The sequence below is a fragment of the Danio rerio genome, chromosome 7 (assembly GCF_052040795.2).
Source record: "Danio rerio strain M-AB ecotype USA chromosome 7, GRCz13ab, whole genome shotgun sequence".
NCBI classification, from domain to species: Eukaryota; Metazoa; Chordata; class Actinopteri; order Cypriniformes; family Danionidae; genus Danio; species Danio rerio.
In genome coordinates this window covers 10898040-10916455 of record NC_141027.1, presented here as the reverse complement: position 1 = coordinate 10916455, position 18416 = coordinate 10898040, and the positions used below count along the sequence as shown (strand labels likewise).

General features: G+C 39.3%; 1 protein-coding gene and 1 long non-coding RNA gene across 2 annotated transcripts in view; both read right to left on the bottom strand.

The window, feature by feature from the left end:
- abhd17c (abhydrolase domain containing 17C, depalmitoylase) overlaps positions 1-18416 on the bottom strand; it is a 94471-nt gene that overhangs the window by 55786 nt on the left and 20269 nt on the right.
- Positions 10524-18412, bottom strand: LOC147843040 (uncharacterized). Its single transcript, XR_015495335.1, has 3 exons — positions 16343-18412; positions 14342-15529; positions 10524-14297 (listed from the first exon to the last, which is right to left on the bottom strand). It is a non-coding gene; the product is annotated as an uncharacterized LOC147843040 (long non-coding RNA).

The following is an 18416-nucleotide window of genomic DNA, read 5'->3' as shown; positions in this document are numbered from 1 at the left end:
CGGATCGCTTTTTCACTGCAATCGAACCGCTCCAGGGTTCGTTTCAATCGAGCCGAGACCACCTCATTCAAGCGATCTCGGAGCGATTACTTTGGCGCGGAACAGAGCGCGATTGCCCTGTTCACATATGCCAATCGAACCGCGCTAACTGGGCAAACGAGATACGTTCCGAAACAAAAGTGTAGGTGTGAAAGCACCCTTAAACTAACGCTCATTGCATTTTAGCAGCAAGATGCTACGATACAGATTACTGAGCTGAAGCTTGACTACAAAATTAAATTACAAATCAAAAATCACAACATCAATTAGATATTTTCCCCAAATCGCAGTCCTACAGTTTATGTTGTTTTACTCAAAGTTCTGTACTTTGTTTGTTGAGAGTGTAAGTTTTTGTTTTTTACTTTTAAGAACTCCAAAATCCAGTAGCACTGACAAGAATATATAAACATAAAAAAGGTGCAAGTGCACAGAGTCAGCTGGAGTTCACACTTTATGAACTTCCTTGCACATAGTAAACACTGACCTAATGACCTTCCTCAGCTCTAAATCCTCAAAATAGAAGTTACAAAGGAAGACGAAGAAAAAAAGTTGTGAGCGTGCATTGACCAAAACCACAAACAGCAGCAACCAAACATCGTTTACAAGCTGCTGTTAATTTGCTACTGAAATCCCTCTTAACATGACTTCCCAGCTGTGCAGGATTACAAGACTTCATGCATCTTCATCCGCACCTCATATTTTTCGCTCTGCTGTAAATGAACGCCACCCGAATGTGCCTCAGTATTACTGACTGTGGGTGAAAAGGGCATTTTAATTAGCTGGCATTACTGATAAAAACTTGAGCTTTATCCATAGCTAATTTTCAGGCAATTCATTAGCTGTCTTCGCTCAGACAAACACTTTTTGTGCATTGCGAGAGGAATCCAAAGCAGTGCGGTGCTTGAGGAAGGTTAAAATTCAGGGGCATTTGTTTAGCCCTAGCTGAACAGCTCTGACGAAGATTTGAAACTTTATTCACATCATGCGTGATACTGGATCAGTTCCAAAGTCAAGTGAGGCGCCAATTTATGCAGAATATTAAAACACTGCATGTGTCCAAAGTAGGCAATTCAATGTATTTAAAATATTGACACTAAAAATTAAAAATATGTAATCTGATTAGGGCTGGGATGATTAATCAATGCATTTTGAGTCATAGATCAATTCTAAATTGATTATCTCTGGAATTGGTTGAGCCTTGTTTATTTATTTTTTTAACCGCAGATGGAGCTATAGGCTAGTTTTTAAACAGCAGACATCGACTCTAGGCTAGTTCAGGCTCTTTTTTAAACAGCTGATGGTGCTCTAGGCTAGTTTTTAAAACAGCAAATGGCGCTCTAGGCTAGCTTTGAAACAGCAGACAGCGCTCTAGGCTAGTTTTTAAACAGCAGATGGTGCTCTAGGCTAGTTTGTAAACTACAAAAAGGCGCTCTAGGCTAGTTTTGAAACAACAAAAAGGCGCTCTAGCCTAGTTTTTAAACAGCAAACATAGACTTCTAGGCTAGTTCAGGCTATTTTTTTTAAACAGCAGATGGTGCTCTAGGCTAGTTTTTAAACAGCAGACGGTGTTCTAGGCCAGTTTTAAAACAACAAAAAGGCACTCTAGGCTACTTTTTAAACATTAGACGGCGCTCCATGCTAGTTTTTAACAGCAGATGGTGCTCTAGGCTAGTTTTTAAACAACAAAAGGGCACTCTAGGCTAGTATTTAAAAAGCAGACATCAACTCTGTGCTAGTTCAGGCTAGTTTTTAACAGCAGATGTTGCTCTAGGCTAGTTATAAAACAGCAAACGGCACTCTTGGCTAGTTTTAAAATAGCAGACGATGCTCTAGGCTAGTTTTTAAACTGCAGATGGCGCTCTAGGCTAGTTATTAAACTGCAGACGGCGCTCTAGGCTAGTTATTAAACTGCAGACGGCGCTCTAGGCTAGTTTTAAACAGCAGGCGGCGCTCCAGGCTAGTTAATTAACTGGAGACAGCACACTAGGCTAGGTTTTAAAGAGCGGACAGTGCTCTAGGCAAGATTTTAAACAGCAGATGGTGCTCTAGGCAAGATTTTAAACAGCAGATGGTGCTCTAGGCTAGTTTTTTAACAGCAAACAGAGCTCTAGGCTAGATTTTAAATAGCAGACGGAGCTCTAGGCGAGTTTAGGTTAGTTATTAACATCAGATGGTGCTCTAGGCTAGTTTTTGAACAGCAGATGGTGCTCTAGGCAAGTTTTTAAACAGCAGATGGCATTCCAGGTAAGTTTAGGCTAAATTTTAACAGTAGATGGCACTCTAGGCTAATTTTTAAACCGCAGATGGTACTCTAGGTTAGTTTTTTAACTGCAGATGGCACTCTAGGTTAGTTTTTAAACAGTAGAAGCCACTCTAGGCTAGTTTTAAAAAAGCAGACGGCACTGTAGGCTAGTTTTTAAACAGCAGACAGCATTCATTTTAGGCTAGTTTTAAAAAGGCAGACTGTGCTCTAGGATAGTTTTTGAATGGCAAACACCGCTATAGGCTAGTTTTTAAACTACCTGATTTTGCTCTAGGTTATATTTTAAACAGTAAACAGCGCACTAGGCTACTTTTAAATAGCTGACAGTGCTCTAGGCTAGTTTTTAAATGGTAGATGACACTCTAGGCTAGTTTTTAAACAGCAAACAGTTTACTAGGCTAGTTTAAAAACAGCTGACTAAACTAGGCTAGTTTTTAACAACAGACTAAACTAGGCTTGTTTTAAACAGCTGATGGTGCTCTAGGCTAGTTTTTAACAGCAGGTGATGCTCTAGGCTAGTATTTAAGTATTTTAAGTAATTTAAGTATTTAGTATTTGAGGCCGGCAGCTAGCTCTCTGCAATTCTCACATGGTTGCCCACTGAAGCTAAGCAGGGCTGCGGCTGGTCAGTACCTGGATGGGAGACCACATGGGAAAGCTAGGTTGCTGCCGGAAGTGGTATTAGTGAGGCCAGCAGGGGGTGCCCAACATGCGGTCTGTGTGGGTCCTAATGCCCCAGTATAGTGGCGGGGCCGCTATACTGCTCAGTGAGCACCGTCTTTCGGATGAGACGCTAAACCGAAGTCCCGACTCTGTGGTCGTTAAAAATCCCAGGCATCCTGGCCAAATCTGCCCACTGGCCTCTGTCCATCATGGCCTCCTAACCATCGGTCTGGCACAAAATGGCTGCCGTCGCATCATCCAGGTGGATACTGCACACTGGTGGTGGACGAGGAGATTCCCCCCCATTGTGTAAAATGCTTTGAGCGCCCGGAAAAGCACTATATAAATGTAAGGAATTATTATTATTATTATTAACAGTACACTGCACTCTAGGCTAGTTTAACAGCAGATGGCGAGCTATAATATTTCAACAGACAATGATCTAGGCTAGTTTTAAAGATATTTTAATGGTAAACTCTGCAAGTGGTCAAATGTATTTGTACCACAACTTTAATTCCATTAATGTTTACACACTAATGTAAACGGCTCACAATTCACACTCTTGTAATTCAAATGTTTTCATTAATTCATGTGTAACGACTGGTAGAGACAGTCCCAGTCCCAAAATTTCTAAAACAGTAAAAGCATTATGATGTTTGTCAAACTTGTTGGAAATTAACAATAAATAAAGTCTCCAACGTGATGCAGTGCTATTTGTATGATGCACACAGTCTTCCCCATGTAAAGCTTTCCAAATCAATTGCAGTTAGGATGCTGCCTATGTAGGAAGCCGACAGCAAGCTCATTTGGTTTTGGAACACAGCTACTGAATACCAATCACAAATGTCATTCTACCCGACATGCCAATCCCACTTGCAATTACAAATAATCCCTGCAAAACGCCAATCCTACAACTGACACCAACTACTCTCAGATCTAAACTGTCATGGCAGGTTATTCTGTGCGCTCAAGGAAAAAGTGACTGCCTCCAGATAAGAACTGTAGTAAAAATTCACAGTAATGGTGTGACATGCATGCTTTCACCTGCGTGCGATTGTGTGCCGGCAGCAAGAACCGGCTGTTTTAAGAGTTTGTCCTCTGACCTCACGTGCCTCTTTAAAGAGAGACTCCACATGTAAATGTTACGGAAGGGTTTAATTTAATGCATGGAGACGAGTTCCTAAAGCACTTTAAAATCCTTTTACTGCTTTCCTGCGCAGTCAAGTATGACCTGCCAACACCAGCTTACCTCAGGTTCATGAGATTTCTTTTCTCAATGGAGTCAAACATCACAAACCTGCAATAAATTGCAGATGCTCAAGCAAATGTGAAGTTGCCCAGATTAAAATGTCTCTTTAAAAGAAAAAAAAAATGGAATAGCAATTGAAAGCTGACTTTGGTTTATCAGTGAAAAGCAAAAGACTCTTATTTTCAGAACATCTCAGGCCTGTTTACATCTAGAATTGAGACATCATTTTATAAATCTAAATCACATGTGGATAATACCAAGCAAAAGGTGTGTAAACCAGTGTAAAATGTGTGTCCATTTTCATATCACTGTTTTAAAGGGCACCTGTGGTAAAAAAAAAATCTACTTTTCAAGCTGTTTGGACAGATCTGTGTGTTGGTATAGTGTATAGACCGTCATACTGGGGTGATATGAACACACCCAGTCCTTTTTTTTTTCAATTTAACTACAAAAAAAAGGGTCGGCCAATTGGAGCTGTTTTCAAATCGATCGCACCATTACGTAGGTGTGCGATCCCCCCGCCCACCGAATTGATTGACAGCTGCGCGCATTAACATGTTCCGGTAGTCACGTGTATATGTCAACAAGACCAGGCAGACATACGCAAAGCAACCGGGAATAAAAGGTCTGTTCTGTTCGCTAAGATCAGCAATCATCATCAAATGTGATTAAGAGTAAGTTTCACATGTTTAAAGTGTTTTAAAACAGAGTATGTGTGTAATTAATTACAGCGTTTTACTTCAGCTTTACTTCATCAGCACAGCCGCGTGTCAGAACAATTATAAAAGAAGACGCTTCAATTCCAGTTTGTGGAAGTTAAATCAGGTTTATTTTGTACATTAGCATAACAGATATCCACACAGTACTTTAGGTTAGCCTTAACTAAGCCAAGCGCGCTCTGTCTGTCTGCCTGCCTGCCTGTGTGTGTGTGTGTATCTGTGTGTGTGTGTGTGTGCGCGCGTTAACTTTGTAACGATATTGTGTGTGACTCATTAATGCAACTTCACAATACTGATTAGTAAAGGTTAGTTCTTGCTGTAGTATCTCACAAACGCTACGTGAGACCTTCCTTTAAGTCTGTCTGTTGTCTGACGCAGCTGAGGGAGGACGCATGTAGAGACAGTAGGCGGGCAGAACTCGGCTTAAAGGCGCAGTACGACAAAACCACCCCCTGCTAGAAATCAGTATAAAACAGCATCTTGTAAAAGGTATAATGAAAAATCTGATGGGTATTTTGATCTGAAACTTTATATACACATTCTAGAGACGCAAAAGACTTATATTAAATCTGAAAAAAGGGGTAACCTAGGTGCCCTTTAAAGAACTTTCTGAACTATGTATTCATATTTTATGTATTTTCGTTTTCATGCCCTTTACTAGGCCAGCCTTAAAGTGCTACAAACTATCAAGGTTGAGAGAGTTGAGTTTATTGCCTTATAGGGGAATTACCAACCTACATCTCACGGGTTCAACGGTGCATAGCGGTTGCAAAAAAAGACCGGTTGCAATAGCAAACATGTCATGTTGTGCGGTAGGATTCCAAATTCAAAAGTCAAAAAATAGAAAACGTAACTTTTACCGTACACCACACTGCTTTTAATGCCAACCGCAGATGTCTTTAGAGCAGCCATCATAAAAGCAGAATGGAGTGAGGACCTAATTAAAAATGCTCGGCTCGACTTTTTGATTGCAGCAATCATTTTAGGAAAAACAGTTAAATATGGTGAATTAAACTGCCGACATTAAATGCTTAGAATGAAATGTAAAAATGTACGTTCGCATATTGCACCTGTATGGCAGGGTTCGCTGTCAGAATGCAGTTGTTTTGCTTGTTGATGATTACCCAGGCCTTGTACAGTTCTGTCTCCTTTCTTCGTCTTTTTTAGCACTACATAGTTTTGAATCTGGTAATCATGGAACATTATTTCTTGCACATGACCACACAGAACAACATTGTTGGCATCCAAAGACTTGTAGGACTTCTCTCTTGTAAAATTACTTGGGAGTGAAATAGTTGTATATTTGGGGCTGGATGCTTGGCCATTCCGTCTCATCCAATATTCATTGGGAGGGTGCTATCAAAAATGCACCTGTCAGACAAACGCCGTTCACTTTAACGTTAATTTTGCTGAATAACTGTGCTTATCACTGGGTGACAACCTGTTATAATAAGCTAAAAGCATTATACAAATAATATATATGATATGCAATCATATAACTATGTAATATAACTTGTCTCTATTACAACAACAAACTCTGTACTGTATCGGACGTCATTATCTCGCTGTAAATGCTAGCGCTCCCGTTTTTTTTTTTTCTTTCTGCAACCTCAGTGGCTATTCCAAGGCAAAAAAAAAGGTAAAATTGCTAAACAGGTTTGTAACCTTTAAAAAAGTGCAACAACAGTTAATAACATATCAAATAAAAACCTAAAATGTAAACGTAAATCTCCAGCAGCTGCTTTCAGATGGAGAAGCATTTACTACACAGAGCCATGGTTACTGACAAGCTACGCAAAAGATCAAAAGATTTAATTCAGCTCAAATCTGAAATGGATCACTATTGTTTTGTGATTTGATAGCTGTTGCATCACTTCTCAGTGACATATGGCTCTGTATTGAGGCTGATCTACAAACACTGGAAAATAATGCATTAAATAACATGTTTGTACTCCTCTAACATGCCACATAACTTCAGTCAAGAGTTTGCAATAAATCTGTGAGATGATTATGTAGTTTCGTTTTTAATTAGTCATGTTGAATTGATAAAAGCAGTTAGATTTCAACCAAGTCTCTTCTCTGTGGTGTATTTGCAGTTTCCATGCGAGCACCCTCTGGCCTTCGGAGATTTACTACTGATTACAGACACGGGTTTCCCTGACAAGATGCACATTAGAATCAGTTTTTCATGCAATCTTACTTCAAATTTAAATGCTGGCCTAAGAAATACTATAATAGCCTCACGTCTTAGAATGTTGTGCAGTCTAGGGTTGCCCAATCCTGTTAGTGGAGATCTACCTTCCTGCAGAATTCAGCTTTAACTCTGATCACAAACAAATAAACAAACTAGGGCCCAGTCCACACGAACACGGGTATTTTCAAAATCGCATTTTCTATGTGGTTTTGCTGTTTGTCCAAATGAAAACGCAGTGTCAGGTGACTGAAACCAAAACTTTCTGAAAACTCCAGCGTGAAGGTTTTCCAAAACTCCAGGTACAGTGTGATCGTGTGGATACTAAACTCAGAATTTTAGCCTGATAATGTCAGCGTGCACACTGTTTTCTCTTATCTGAATGGCCAACATGGCTGGGTTCACTCCAAACACGGAAAATGCTAATTCTGCACATTTGTGGCAATCAAATACGTATTCTGCATTGTTCAACCGTGATACGATAATCCACCTCTGTACTCATGTTTGTATTGACTAGAATGCAACTCACTCTCACTACCTGGCAGCTAGCTCTCGGCAACTCTCACATGGTCGCTCACTGAAGCAAAGCATGGTTGCTCCAGTTCAGCACTTGGATGGGAAACCACATGGGAAAGCCAGGTTGCTGCCGGAAGTGGTGTTAGTGAGACCAGCAGGAGGTGCTCAAGCTGCGGTCTGTGTGGGTTCTAACGCCCCAGTATAGTGAAGGGAACACTATACTGCTATATTGTCGAGACGTTGAACTTAGTTCTTGACTCTCTGGTTATTAAAAATACCAGGATGTCCTTCAAAAAGAGTAGGGGTTTAATCCAGGCATCCTAGCCAAATTTGCCCACTGGCCTCTGTCCATCATGACCTCCTAACCATCCACATATCATAATTGGCTTCATTGTCTTCTCTCCACCAATCAGCTGGTGTGTGTTGTAAGGTCTGGCACCCTAAGCTAACGTGTTGGTTAGGCAATCCCATAAAATGCATCATGATTCGTCTTTGCTTTTTCATGTGGATAGATTAAAACAAAATATAATCAGGGAATACTCAGGTTCTTAAAATACTTTTGTACGTGTGGACATGGCCTAAGTAGGATCTGGAGGAGCACTTGGTAATTAAAGACAGGAGCGTTTGACCAAGGTTGCAGTTGAACTTTGCAGGAAGGTAGATCTCCAGCAACAGGATTGGGCACCCCTGGTCTAGGGCCTTGGAGTAAAAAAGTTTGAAAATACTTTTTAAAAGTAATACAACCACCAGCATGTCAGTCGCAAGCCAACTGGAACACATTTCACTGTAAATGCTTCAGTAATAAAGGACATCGACAGAAATTCTATCCTAGTTCTGTTGGGAACAATGAGTCACAGTTGAAAATCCACCAGAGATCCAATCACAACCAAAAATCGAATCCAAAAACTGAAGGTTTCTTTCTGACCTCAGGTACTCTGGAGTGTTATTTCAACATCCAGACTACAAGATGTAGAAGACACCTGCCCAAGCCTGAAGGTCCTGTTAACATGCAGTCGGTGACAGAAACACAGTCAGAGAACTGGAAAGGACCGCAAGAAGGGAAGGAAGCAAATATAAAAAGATCAGTGGGGAGAGATGAACTGCGATAAAAACTGTGTAGGTGTGAGAAGCGGAGGAGGACGAGCGGGGTTTTATAGTTGCTGTGAGTCTGTCACACAAACCGCGGGCAGTCAAAAATTAGTCCACACTTCACGGCAGAATACACTTGCTTCCTTTCCTCTCAAGCCACGTCTCTGAATGACTCTGATGTTGGCGTCTCGCTAGCCGATTCTCAGTCATAAGCCTCATTGACAGACTAGTTGAAGAATCAGAGGGGGATAGAGCTGCATGTCTCAGCGGGTGAGCGTTAACAGCTCCAGCAGCACAGCTCCCTGCTGCGTTAGTTAATAGCCGTGCAGACTCAAAACATAACTTCCGACTAGCTTTAAAGTAGTCTGGGATGGGCTCTCGAGATCCTGGCAGAGACCGATGATCTTCTTCTCACGCTGACAAACTGATAATCTACCGTACTGCTCGGATCTGGTCTAAATGTTTCCCTTAGAAAACGCTGGTTGTTATACTGAAGGGCTTTACTACACTTAAAAGCCTTGCAAAAGTGAGGGCAGAACAGTCTGTTTACCGAATAGAAATATTTGTTCTCCTCCTTGCTAAAGCGGTACACGGATGCATGTATTCAACGGTAAGCCCCATGAAGTGCTGCAGGGGTGATTTTGTGGGCAGACCAGGATAGCTCTTTCCCACTGGCTTGTGGATTATTGTAGAAAGTAGATGATTTCTGCAGCTTTTTATGAATTTTGAAGCTTAAAATTGGCAATAGATCAATGCATCTGAATCTTTCATGACTGATTATATAAGACAGCTAATATTCAGACCTAATTATATCCCACCAATTAAGAAAGTGTTAGTTACCTTATATTGAAATGACAATAGCCCCTTTCACACATACAGACCTTTCCGGAAAATTACCGGCAAATCAGGCCCTTTTTGAAAATACCGGTAAATTCGTTCTGGCTATTTTCCGGAAAGAGAAGTTATAACATTACCGGTAATTTGCCGAAATGCTGCGCTGTGTGAATGCAGAAGGAAGATTGCCGGAAAGAGCCATGTCTAGAATGTGCTGAAGTGAGACGTCTACTTTAGCCAATCAGAACAGTCAGACGCATTCACGTGCGCGCGGTTTATGAGAATAAAAGCCTTTGAATATTTTTCCAGACACATTTAGCTGCTAGATGTTAGTCAGATAACGTTTCTATGTTCCTTCTTAATGCTAACTGTGTAAATAATTATCGATAAAATGTTTATGATAATCCATTGTTTGTTTACCTTCAAGCTTTGCGTGTGCCCGCAAGCGTCCCATAGCGCCAGCACACACACTATCATGAACATCTTGACAGGCGAAAGTGTTTCTCTATGTTTTCATTGGAGTTGTACTCAATACTGATCCATCGGAAGAGTTTGTAATGTAGTCAAATGTTTACAAACTCAAGCGCAGCCGTTTAGAGGTCATTTCTGGTTAATGATGACAGAATTTACCGGCATTTTGCGATGGATGTGTGAATGCTCTTTTCCGGAAAAAATCTGTAACGTCCTCGCCTGTGTGAACAGCGCTTTTTTTAAATATATATCGGTAAAGTCTTTCCGGAATTACTGGTATCACTGTGTGAAAGGGGCTAATATCTAGGTTTCCATCCAAAGATACAAATTATACCTTTTGCGCAAAACTGCATAAAACATTTGCGAATAAAGAAATGTTTCCAGCCAATAAGTCATAGAACAAAATCGTCACTTCCTGATAAGCCAGCAGCAAATCAAAAAGAGAATGGAATTGGCTTTGGTGGGAGACTGTAGGACTTTTTTTTTCTTATGAAACAAAGACTAAGCTCCATAAACATGGTGGCTTCTGGAGGTGTGGGATGCTCTTTGGGAGGGCAGATGTTCAGGACAGGTATTAATACTGGATCACTTTGATGACAGACTTTGAATGAGGGATTTTAGAACCAAAACAACATTTCAGATTTTTGTGCAATGTAGTTGCTCCGCTAGTTTGCCCACTAAAGGCTGGTTTATACTTCTGCATCGAGTGATCACCTTGACACATGGCGCATGCATTGCGAGTAGCCGTACATTTATACTTCTGCATGTTGCTTGTGTTGCTCTGCAATTACACTTCCCAAACGCTAGCTGGCAGTAAGTTATGTTACATTCCTCTGTATCAAGTTTCTTCGTGGGTGCTTTGTTTTTTGTTTTTTTCTGAATGCTACACGTAGCTAAAACTCACTCTATTAGAGACAGGAACCATGCGGACATGTAAAAACATTAATCAAAGTAAACAAAACACCTAAAGCTTCTTCACATTTTTAAATCGTGTGCATCTAGCCGATATTCCAAAATGGACATAGAATAGGTGGATGAAAACATACTAATGATAACAAATACTGGAGTTGTTAAGCCCTGCACTTAAAGGTGACTTTTCAAGTTGGAACTTACACTAAAACTTTGAACACATCCATTCTGATTATGTGTAATCAAGGCTAATATGAATAACTAAAGTTGAATCTTTAACATAAATGTAAAGTGTTAAAGGTGTTGTATGTAAGTTTTTGACTCTTCTAAAGCATATAAATACCATAATATGTTTGCAGATATTTAAGAAATATGCTAAGTGAAAGTGAACATGCTAAGTTTTTCAGTGTTTATCTGAAAAACCATGCTGAAGTCAGATATTCTGCTTTGAAAATGTGCGTTACGTGCCGGAACGGCTGTCTTTGTTTTGGTCATTTAACCCACCTAATACCACTTTGGCCAATTATATTTCAGCAGTTGCCTTGGTGGAAAACAACATATTTGATTCATTGAGTTAGGAAGGCTCTTAAAGTATGTCCACGACCAAAAATGCGACCTCCGGTGAACCTTAACAACCTCCAAAATGAGACGCAAAAACAGACTTCCACACAAGCTGGTTAATAATTAGCAAATAAAATAAATATTACAAAAGTAGACATTAGGTGAGCAGGTTACATTGCAAACCTGTGTCCTAACAACAGGCTATGTGACAAGATTTGCAGTGATGCAATGTGACTGTATGCACCAGACGAAACACCACAGAAATTTAAATACAGCCATTCAGAAGCACAGAATAGTGCACTCACTGCGCTCCAACAAAATGGTAAGATTTCTAATCTAATTAATACATATTAAGCCTCTTTAACATTATTAAACGTAGATGCTGAATCACTGATATGTGTTAGCTTGCACTGTCACAAATCTCAATTTCAAACCATTTTTTTAAAGATCTGAGGTGAACTATCTGTGGCTGCTTTCATTATGACAATGTAAAATGGCATTCAAACTCACATAATCAGCATTTAACACTGAATGAAGCACATGAGGTGTACCTGAAGTGATCATTGTCAGTTTGCAGTAGATCAGCTGTAAGAAATAGAAGCCATTTCTAAAATATAAATTTCAGGTGTTGGGTTAGGAGAAAAGGTTTAATATGTAAAATATTACCTCAATTATATTCTGTAGCTTTTATTTAGAACATGATTTATATCAGCCTTTGGACTCGATAGTCAGGCTCATTCCTGTTGATGATGTCAATCTGGCAACCTGCACTTGTCGTCAGAGGAGGAGCAGCGTGAAAACTGTTTTTGTATGCTCATCTGTTTTTCCAAAACTGTATTAAGCTTTCTTCTACTGAACGCAAAAGCTGAGATCTGTTCAAAATGAAATGTCTGGGCATGCAATAAAAGTGAATATGTCATTTCCACATTCCTCAAAATTTCCCATTTTGGAAGGAACCAAGTATAACATCTAACACAACCATTTAGTCTATCAACTCGATTTCATTTTGAATCTGTGGGCATGACAGACCTCTTCCAGACGAGGGCAAGAAAAGTCAGAAAGAAGTCAGTAGGACATCCCTTGCTAAAATTGAGTTGTTTAGAGTCAGCTAGTGGGCTGCTGCCTTGAACTCAAAGTAATTTAATATAAGTACATTTTCCCACCTTTTCCATTTGGTTGGTGCAAAACAATCTAAGTCCATCAAAGCGCTGAAACGACTCCTGTCAGTTTACTGCCATTTTTTATAGGGAAGGCTCTTGCGACCGAATGCTCCCGTCTTATCATTTTGGGATTTACTGCTTTGCTGTACTCAGTTTACCAGCAGGAGCCCCATGTCCTGCGCACAAAGGGAGTAAAACCTTAATCTTAAATGGGAAAGTGGGATAGGGGGCCATGGACCATGTAAGTCCCGGGCTCAAGCTCATCCGGTAAATCGTACCTGTGAACGCTCCCTGATTAAAAACGGCTGTCTGTCCTCTTGGAGTCCTCATGGGGATCACGAAAGGATGTCGCTATGAAATGAGATTAACTGGCAGGGGTGGGAAACTGGCACGCAGTGAATGGGCACACACCTACATACACTTGACCGAGACATTAAGAGAGTGGCTAACAATGGGAAAATGCTGATCCAGTGATTTGGGATAATACAGAAACAGGGTTTCCATGGAAACGCCAAACGGGGTGGATTGCAAACAGGAAGGGATCTTTTTATTGGTATATAAACACTCTTAAGCAACAACCAATTTGAATCCCCCACTCCTGAACTCATGAGTGCTACTGCGCATACTGAAATCCCAAACTCCAATTATTAAACCTCAAACATGAATGATACCTCAAGTCATGTGGTTCACAGTGAAGTGGAGTCCTAAGTGAGCAGAATTATGATTTACTACTTGCAGACAATAAAAGGGGGGATCTGGAGACCAGATTATCGTCACAAATTTACAACCCAGATTAGTTTATCAACCACAAAGTAAAACCCTGAGCAAAAGAACTCACATTAGCTTCAGAAACCATTAACCTGTTAAACTTTTTGCCTAACCAAATTTAAAAGCTTCCCAAATCCACATGCAGAAGTGTAAATGCAAAAATTTGGTATCATTTTACAGAAAACCCTTTGAAGTTTTATAAAACCCTATTGAAAGTGTTAAAAATGTCTGTATATGTTGTCTGTGTAATAATAAACACTTAAAAAAAAAGAGGTGCTTTTTGAATTTTTTTTTTTTATAAACTCAAATTTGAAAGTGTACCTTTTAGGTTCTGTGTGGTTTAGGTTGCTGTAATTCATTTTGGTGCTTCCTTCACATGTCTTTAATCATGGGATTAAAAAAAAATGTCTCTACCATATTCTATGCAAAAGTTATGGTATTCCAACTGAAGAGAGGTGCTATACAAGCCACAGGGACCGATCATTATTTTCATATTTCACTATTCTTTTGTTTAATCAAACATAATTCACTGTGTTTGGAGCACGTCAGACATATAACAGGGTTACTTATGCACATCACCTCAAAAACAGAGGAGAATGGCCCTGAACCACACAGCTTAAGGTATAAGATGCCAGCTGTCTGTGCTATCTGGGGCTGCTTATTGATCATAAATGTATTGTTTTCACTTCTGCGCCATGGAGACACCGTGATTCATTCAGCAACTGTTTGATATGTGAATATAATTCAGTAAAAAGAATGTTAGAACCATATGAGCACCAGCAAGAGCTTTCATTTGAGCTAGAACTTGTACATGTGTCATTTGAAAAATATGAAATTGAACATGAAATGAATAAATGTAAAATACCTAGCTCGGGTATCCAAAATACTGTGTATTTAAGTGTAAATAACTTTTGTACAGTAAGATAAAAACCAAAGTGATAAAATATAGATTCTACACTTTCAAACGAAACCACTTAAAGGGGTCTGGTGCAATGCTAGCCCTTTAAATCTTAAAGTGAAAATTGATGACGGAGTTTAACTGGTTAAAACAATAAAAAAACAAAAAGTTTATAGATAGTTTATTAGATTTTATGAAGATGCAAATAGTAAATATTAATTTATCAATCTCTGACTAAAACCATGCATGAAAATACTCACAACTAGGGCTGCTCGATTATGGGAAAAATCATAATCACGATTATTTTGGTCATAATTGTAATCACGATTGTTCAAAATGATTATCAGTTGAAGTCAAAATTATTCATCCTCCTGTGAATTTATTTTTATATATAAATATTTCCCAAATGATGTTTAACAGAGGCTTTTTTTTTTTTTTAAAGAGAAAGTCTTATTTGTTTTATTTCAGCTAGAATAAAAGCAGGTTTGAATATTTTGAAACCTATATTAGCTTGATATTATTAGCCCTTTTAAGCAATATATATGTTCGATTGTGTGCAGAAGAAACTACTGTTACACAATGACTTATCTATTTACCCAAATTAAGCCTTTGAATGTCACTGAATACTAGTATCTTGAAGAATATCTATAAATATAATGTGTAAAATATAATGTGCTGTCATCATAGCAAAGATAAAAGTAATCAGTTTTCAGAAATGAGTTATTAAAACTGTTGTTTAAATTGTGCTTTAAGCATCTTCACTGTATTTTAAATTTTATTATTGATTAATAATAAAAACAGTCGGCAGCAGCAGGAATATCGCGCGCTGTCTCTTTAAGAATTTTGATATGGTTTCTCTTTCACGTGTCTTGATTCTCAACTTGTACACAAATGGGGGTTAATATGAATAATCAATAAACACCGCGCTCTGACACAAATGTGCATGTATTTGACCATTAAAGCGCTCACATTAAGATCGCGTTAGATGTGTGTGTGCGCTCTGCTGTCCGAGGCTAAGCACGGCGCGCACACACACAACAGCACATGCTCTTTTGCGCTTTTAAAATTATGAATAATGCGCATCCCGTGCTGCAAAAGTTACATTACAGCACATGCTTTTAGTCATTATTACAAGGAAATGACTTGTTGTTACACTGCGTACTGCGCGAGTACTCAAGAGCGGTGTTGTCGCGCACCTACTGAAGGGCGGTAGGGGTAAGGGGGGTGTCGCGGGGGCACTTTTGATAATTTTGGAAGGGCACTTTCTATCCAAGACTAAAAAGTAGGGGTGTCAAAAACAATCGTTTTTCGGTGCACTGCGATGCAGACTCGGACAGTTCGGTATCGGTTCAGTAATAATCATAACCGGTTATTCCTGACGTCATTTACCTCATATGCGCTCTGTCGCGAGGGAGGCGATTGCGAGTATTTACAACGCTTTAACTACTTAAAACTCATAAACTGTGCACAATTTCACTGTGTGTGTTTGCTGGATCAGTCTTTCACTGACATATACAACAAAACTCCCTATTTCACTGAGATCGAGAGAATGAAAGTAGCCTACTCCATTTCTCTCTCTCTCGCGCACTCGCGCTCTGTCTCTGTCTCTGTCTCTGTCTCTCTCTCTCACACACACACACACACACACACACACACACACACACACACACACACACACACACACACACACACACACACACACACACACACACACACACACACACACACTGCGTGTCTGCAGAGTTTTCTCCACCGTGTCTATCATACATCAGCTGTGAGATCGCCGCTGCCGCCTGCCGCTTATCAGCATCACTCATCTGTGAAGAGCGCAGCGCGCAAGAGCCAATCGCAACAGTTTTTTTTGTTGAGGGTGTGACCAATCAAAGGGGTGAAAGAGAACTAGACAAGGATCAGAGAGTGAGCTGGATATTTATATTTGTTTATATTATTTGCTAAATGCTCATTTTGTTTAAAGTTACAGTTTATATCTCTGACTGTTTGTATTAAATGACAAAATTGTATTACAAATAGTATATAAATATAAATATATTCATACATTTTAATACAAGAAATGCTGCTGTGAAGAAAATATAAAACTGTGTATAGAAAGCACCGTCAATGCACCGTGATGCACCGAAATATCGAATTGAACCGAATCGATGGCATGATAATCGTAACCGAACCGTGAGACTAGTGTAGGTTCACAGCTCTACTAAAAAGGGCATGTGCACTGCACAGGTTGAGCCCTATGTGTGCACGTTCCTGATTTGAGGTCTCCCGACACATTTTCATAGATAGTTTATTAGATTTTATGGAGATGCACTACCACTGCAGAATCATCCCAATTGATCTAACATTATTAATGTATTACAAAATGGATACATTAAGTCATTTGGTGAAATTGTTTTCATTTCAAAATATATATCACAAAATAAAATGAAAAAGTACTGCAATGTTACTCAGGCAGCCCTACTCAGGATAGTTAAAAAAGATTAATGCATCCTTCATGATTCGTATGCTAAAGCTAGCACGCAATGACTCTTTAAATGATGTGATTTCAATGTTAACTTTAATAAGTGCTACCCTCGATAAGAGAGAATTCCTCTTCAGATGGAGGCTGGAATAGAAATACGTTAATTCTGGACTGCTAAATGGCTCTGAGACATCCTAGAATTCGGGGAAAAGCGTGAGGAAAAAAACATGTAGCTGTCTAAGAGTGCACCATTGATCAGCCATGCAGATCATTTTCAGGGCAGAGCTGTCAGCAAAGAGGAAGGTTAAAGAGAGTCAAACCAAGGGACCAGTGCACACAGTACAGTAATTACAGAAGAAGTTCTGCCTTTAAATCAGGACAAACGAAGGCTAGTGAAAGGGGAAACAGCGTTTAAAGAGGCGAGTAGGCAGTTCCATTGTATTTCACGTTTCTCTAATACAATAAATGGGAAATTTTGCAAGAAGAAACGAAATTTCAGCAGAAACAGCTCAAAACAAATGCAGTTTCAACTTTCGACAGGAACCTTGAAGGTTGAACGTAAACAAGTTGTAAATCTAAAAGCATTTTTTGGCCTCCAAGTGTTTTTTTGTCTGCGTTCTGTATTGCGAATGGATTGTACAGTTCAATACAGGCATCAAAATCATTAGGAATGTTTTATGTGAATATAGCTTCAGGATAAGCTTCATCGACAATTCTGCGCCCTCAACACAAGGACAGGATTTTTCTTTTTTAAAAGCAGCAAACAATCTAATATATTCATTGTTTATATAGCTATGCTTTTTGTAGCAGTGTTCAGACTTTATGGAAGCATACAATGTACTTGTGGTAATCATGACAGAGTAGCACAGTTGCTTTTCCTCCCAAGCTCTGAGGCTACAAGAGCAGCAAAGCTGGATAAAACAGGCACATGTGTGGAAGCGCCATAACTCCAAGGCAATTGTCGCATTTCCACTAAAAGCATCCAAGATGCAGCAATTTGTCCCATTAAACCAGAGTTTCTCCACTGTATACATAAACCACGACCTGAGGACTACATGAAATGCAAAACAAAGCAATAACAAACTGCAAAGGACATAACGTACATTTTTTTTTTTATAATAAGTGTTTGATGAGCAGCTAAAACCACCCTAATGTTACTGGAAATAAAATGCCTGTTTAAATCTTAAAAATGAAGATACTTGCATTTTGGCAAGGGGTAAAGATTGAGATAATGAAAATTATGCAGGTAGATCTACCTTTTACTCCCCTGTTTTTCTTGCTTGAAGGGATACCCCAGGATATATATAATAAAAACCAGAGATATATACTACATATACTTTTACTAAGTGCAAGAAAGACCATAACAATAAATTGGATGAAGCCACACCCTCCAACAATAGTACAGTGGATAGAAAAACTTGATTGTATATATAGAATGGAGTATATGACTGCTCAACTTCAACTAAAACTGGATATTTTTAAACAAAGATGGGCACCTGTTACGTTGTACCTGAATAGGACATAGTATTTCTAGCTCCTTTGAAACTGAAAATATTGTGTTTTTTTTTTTTTTTTTTTTTTGTAATTTTTTTATTTACATCTGCGGCTACTGT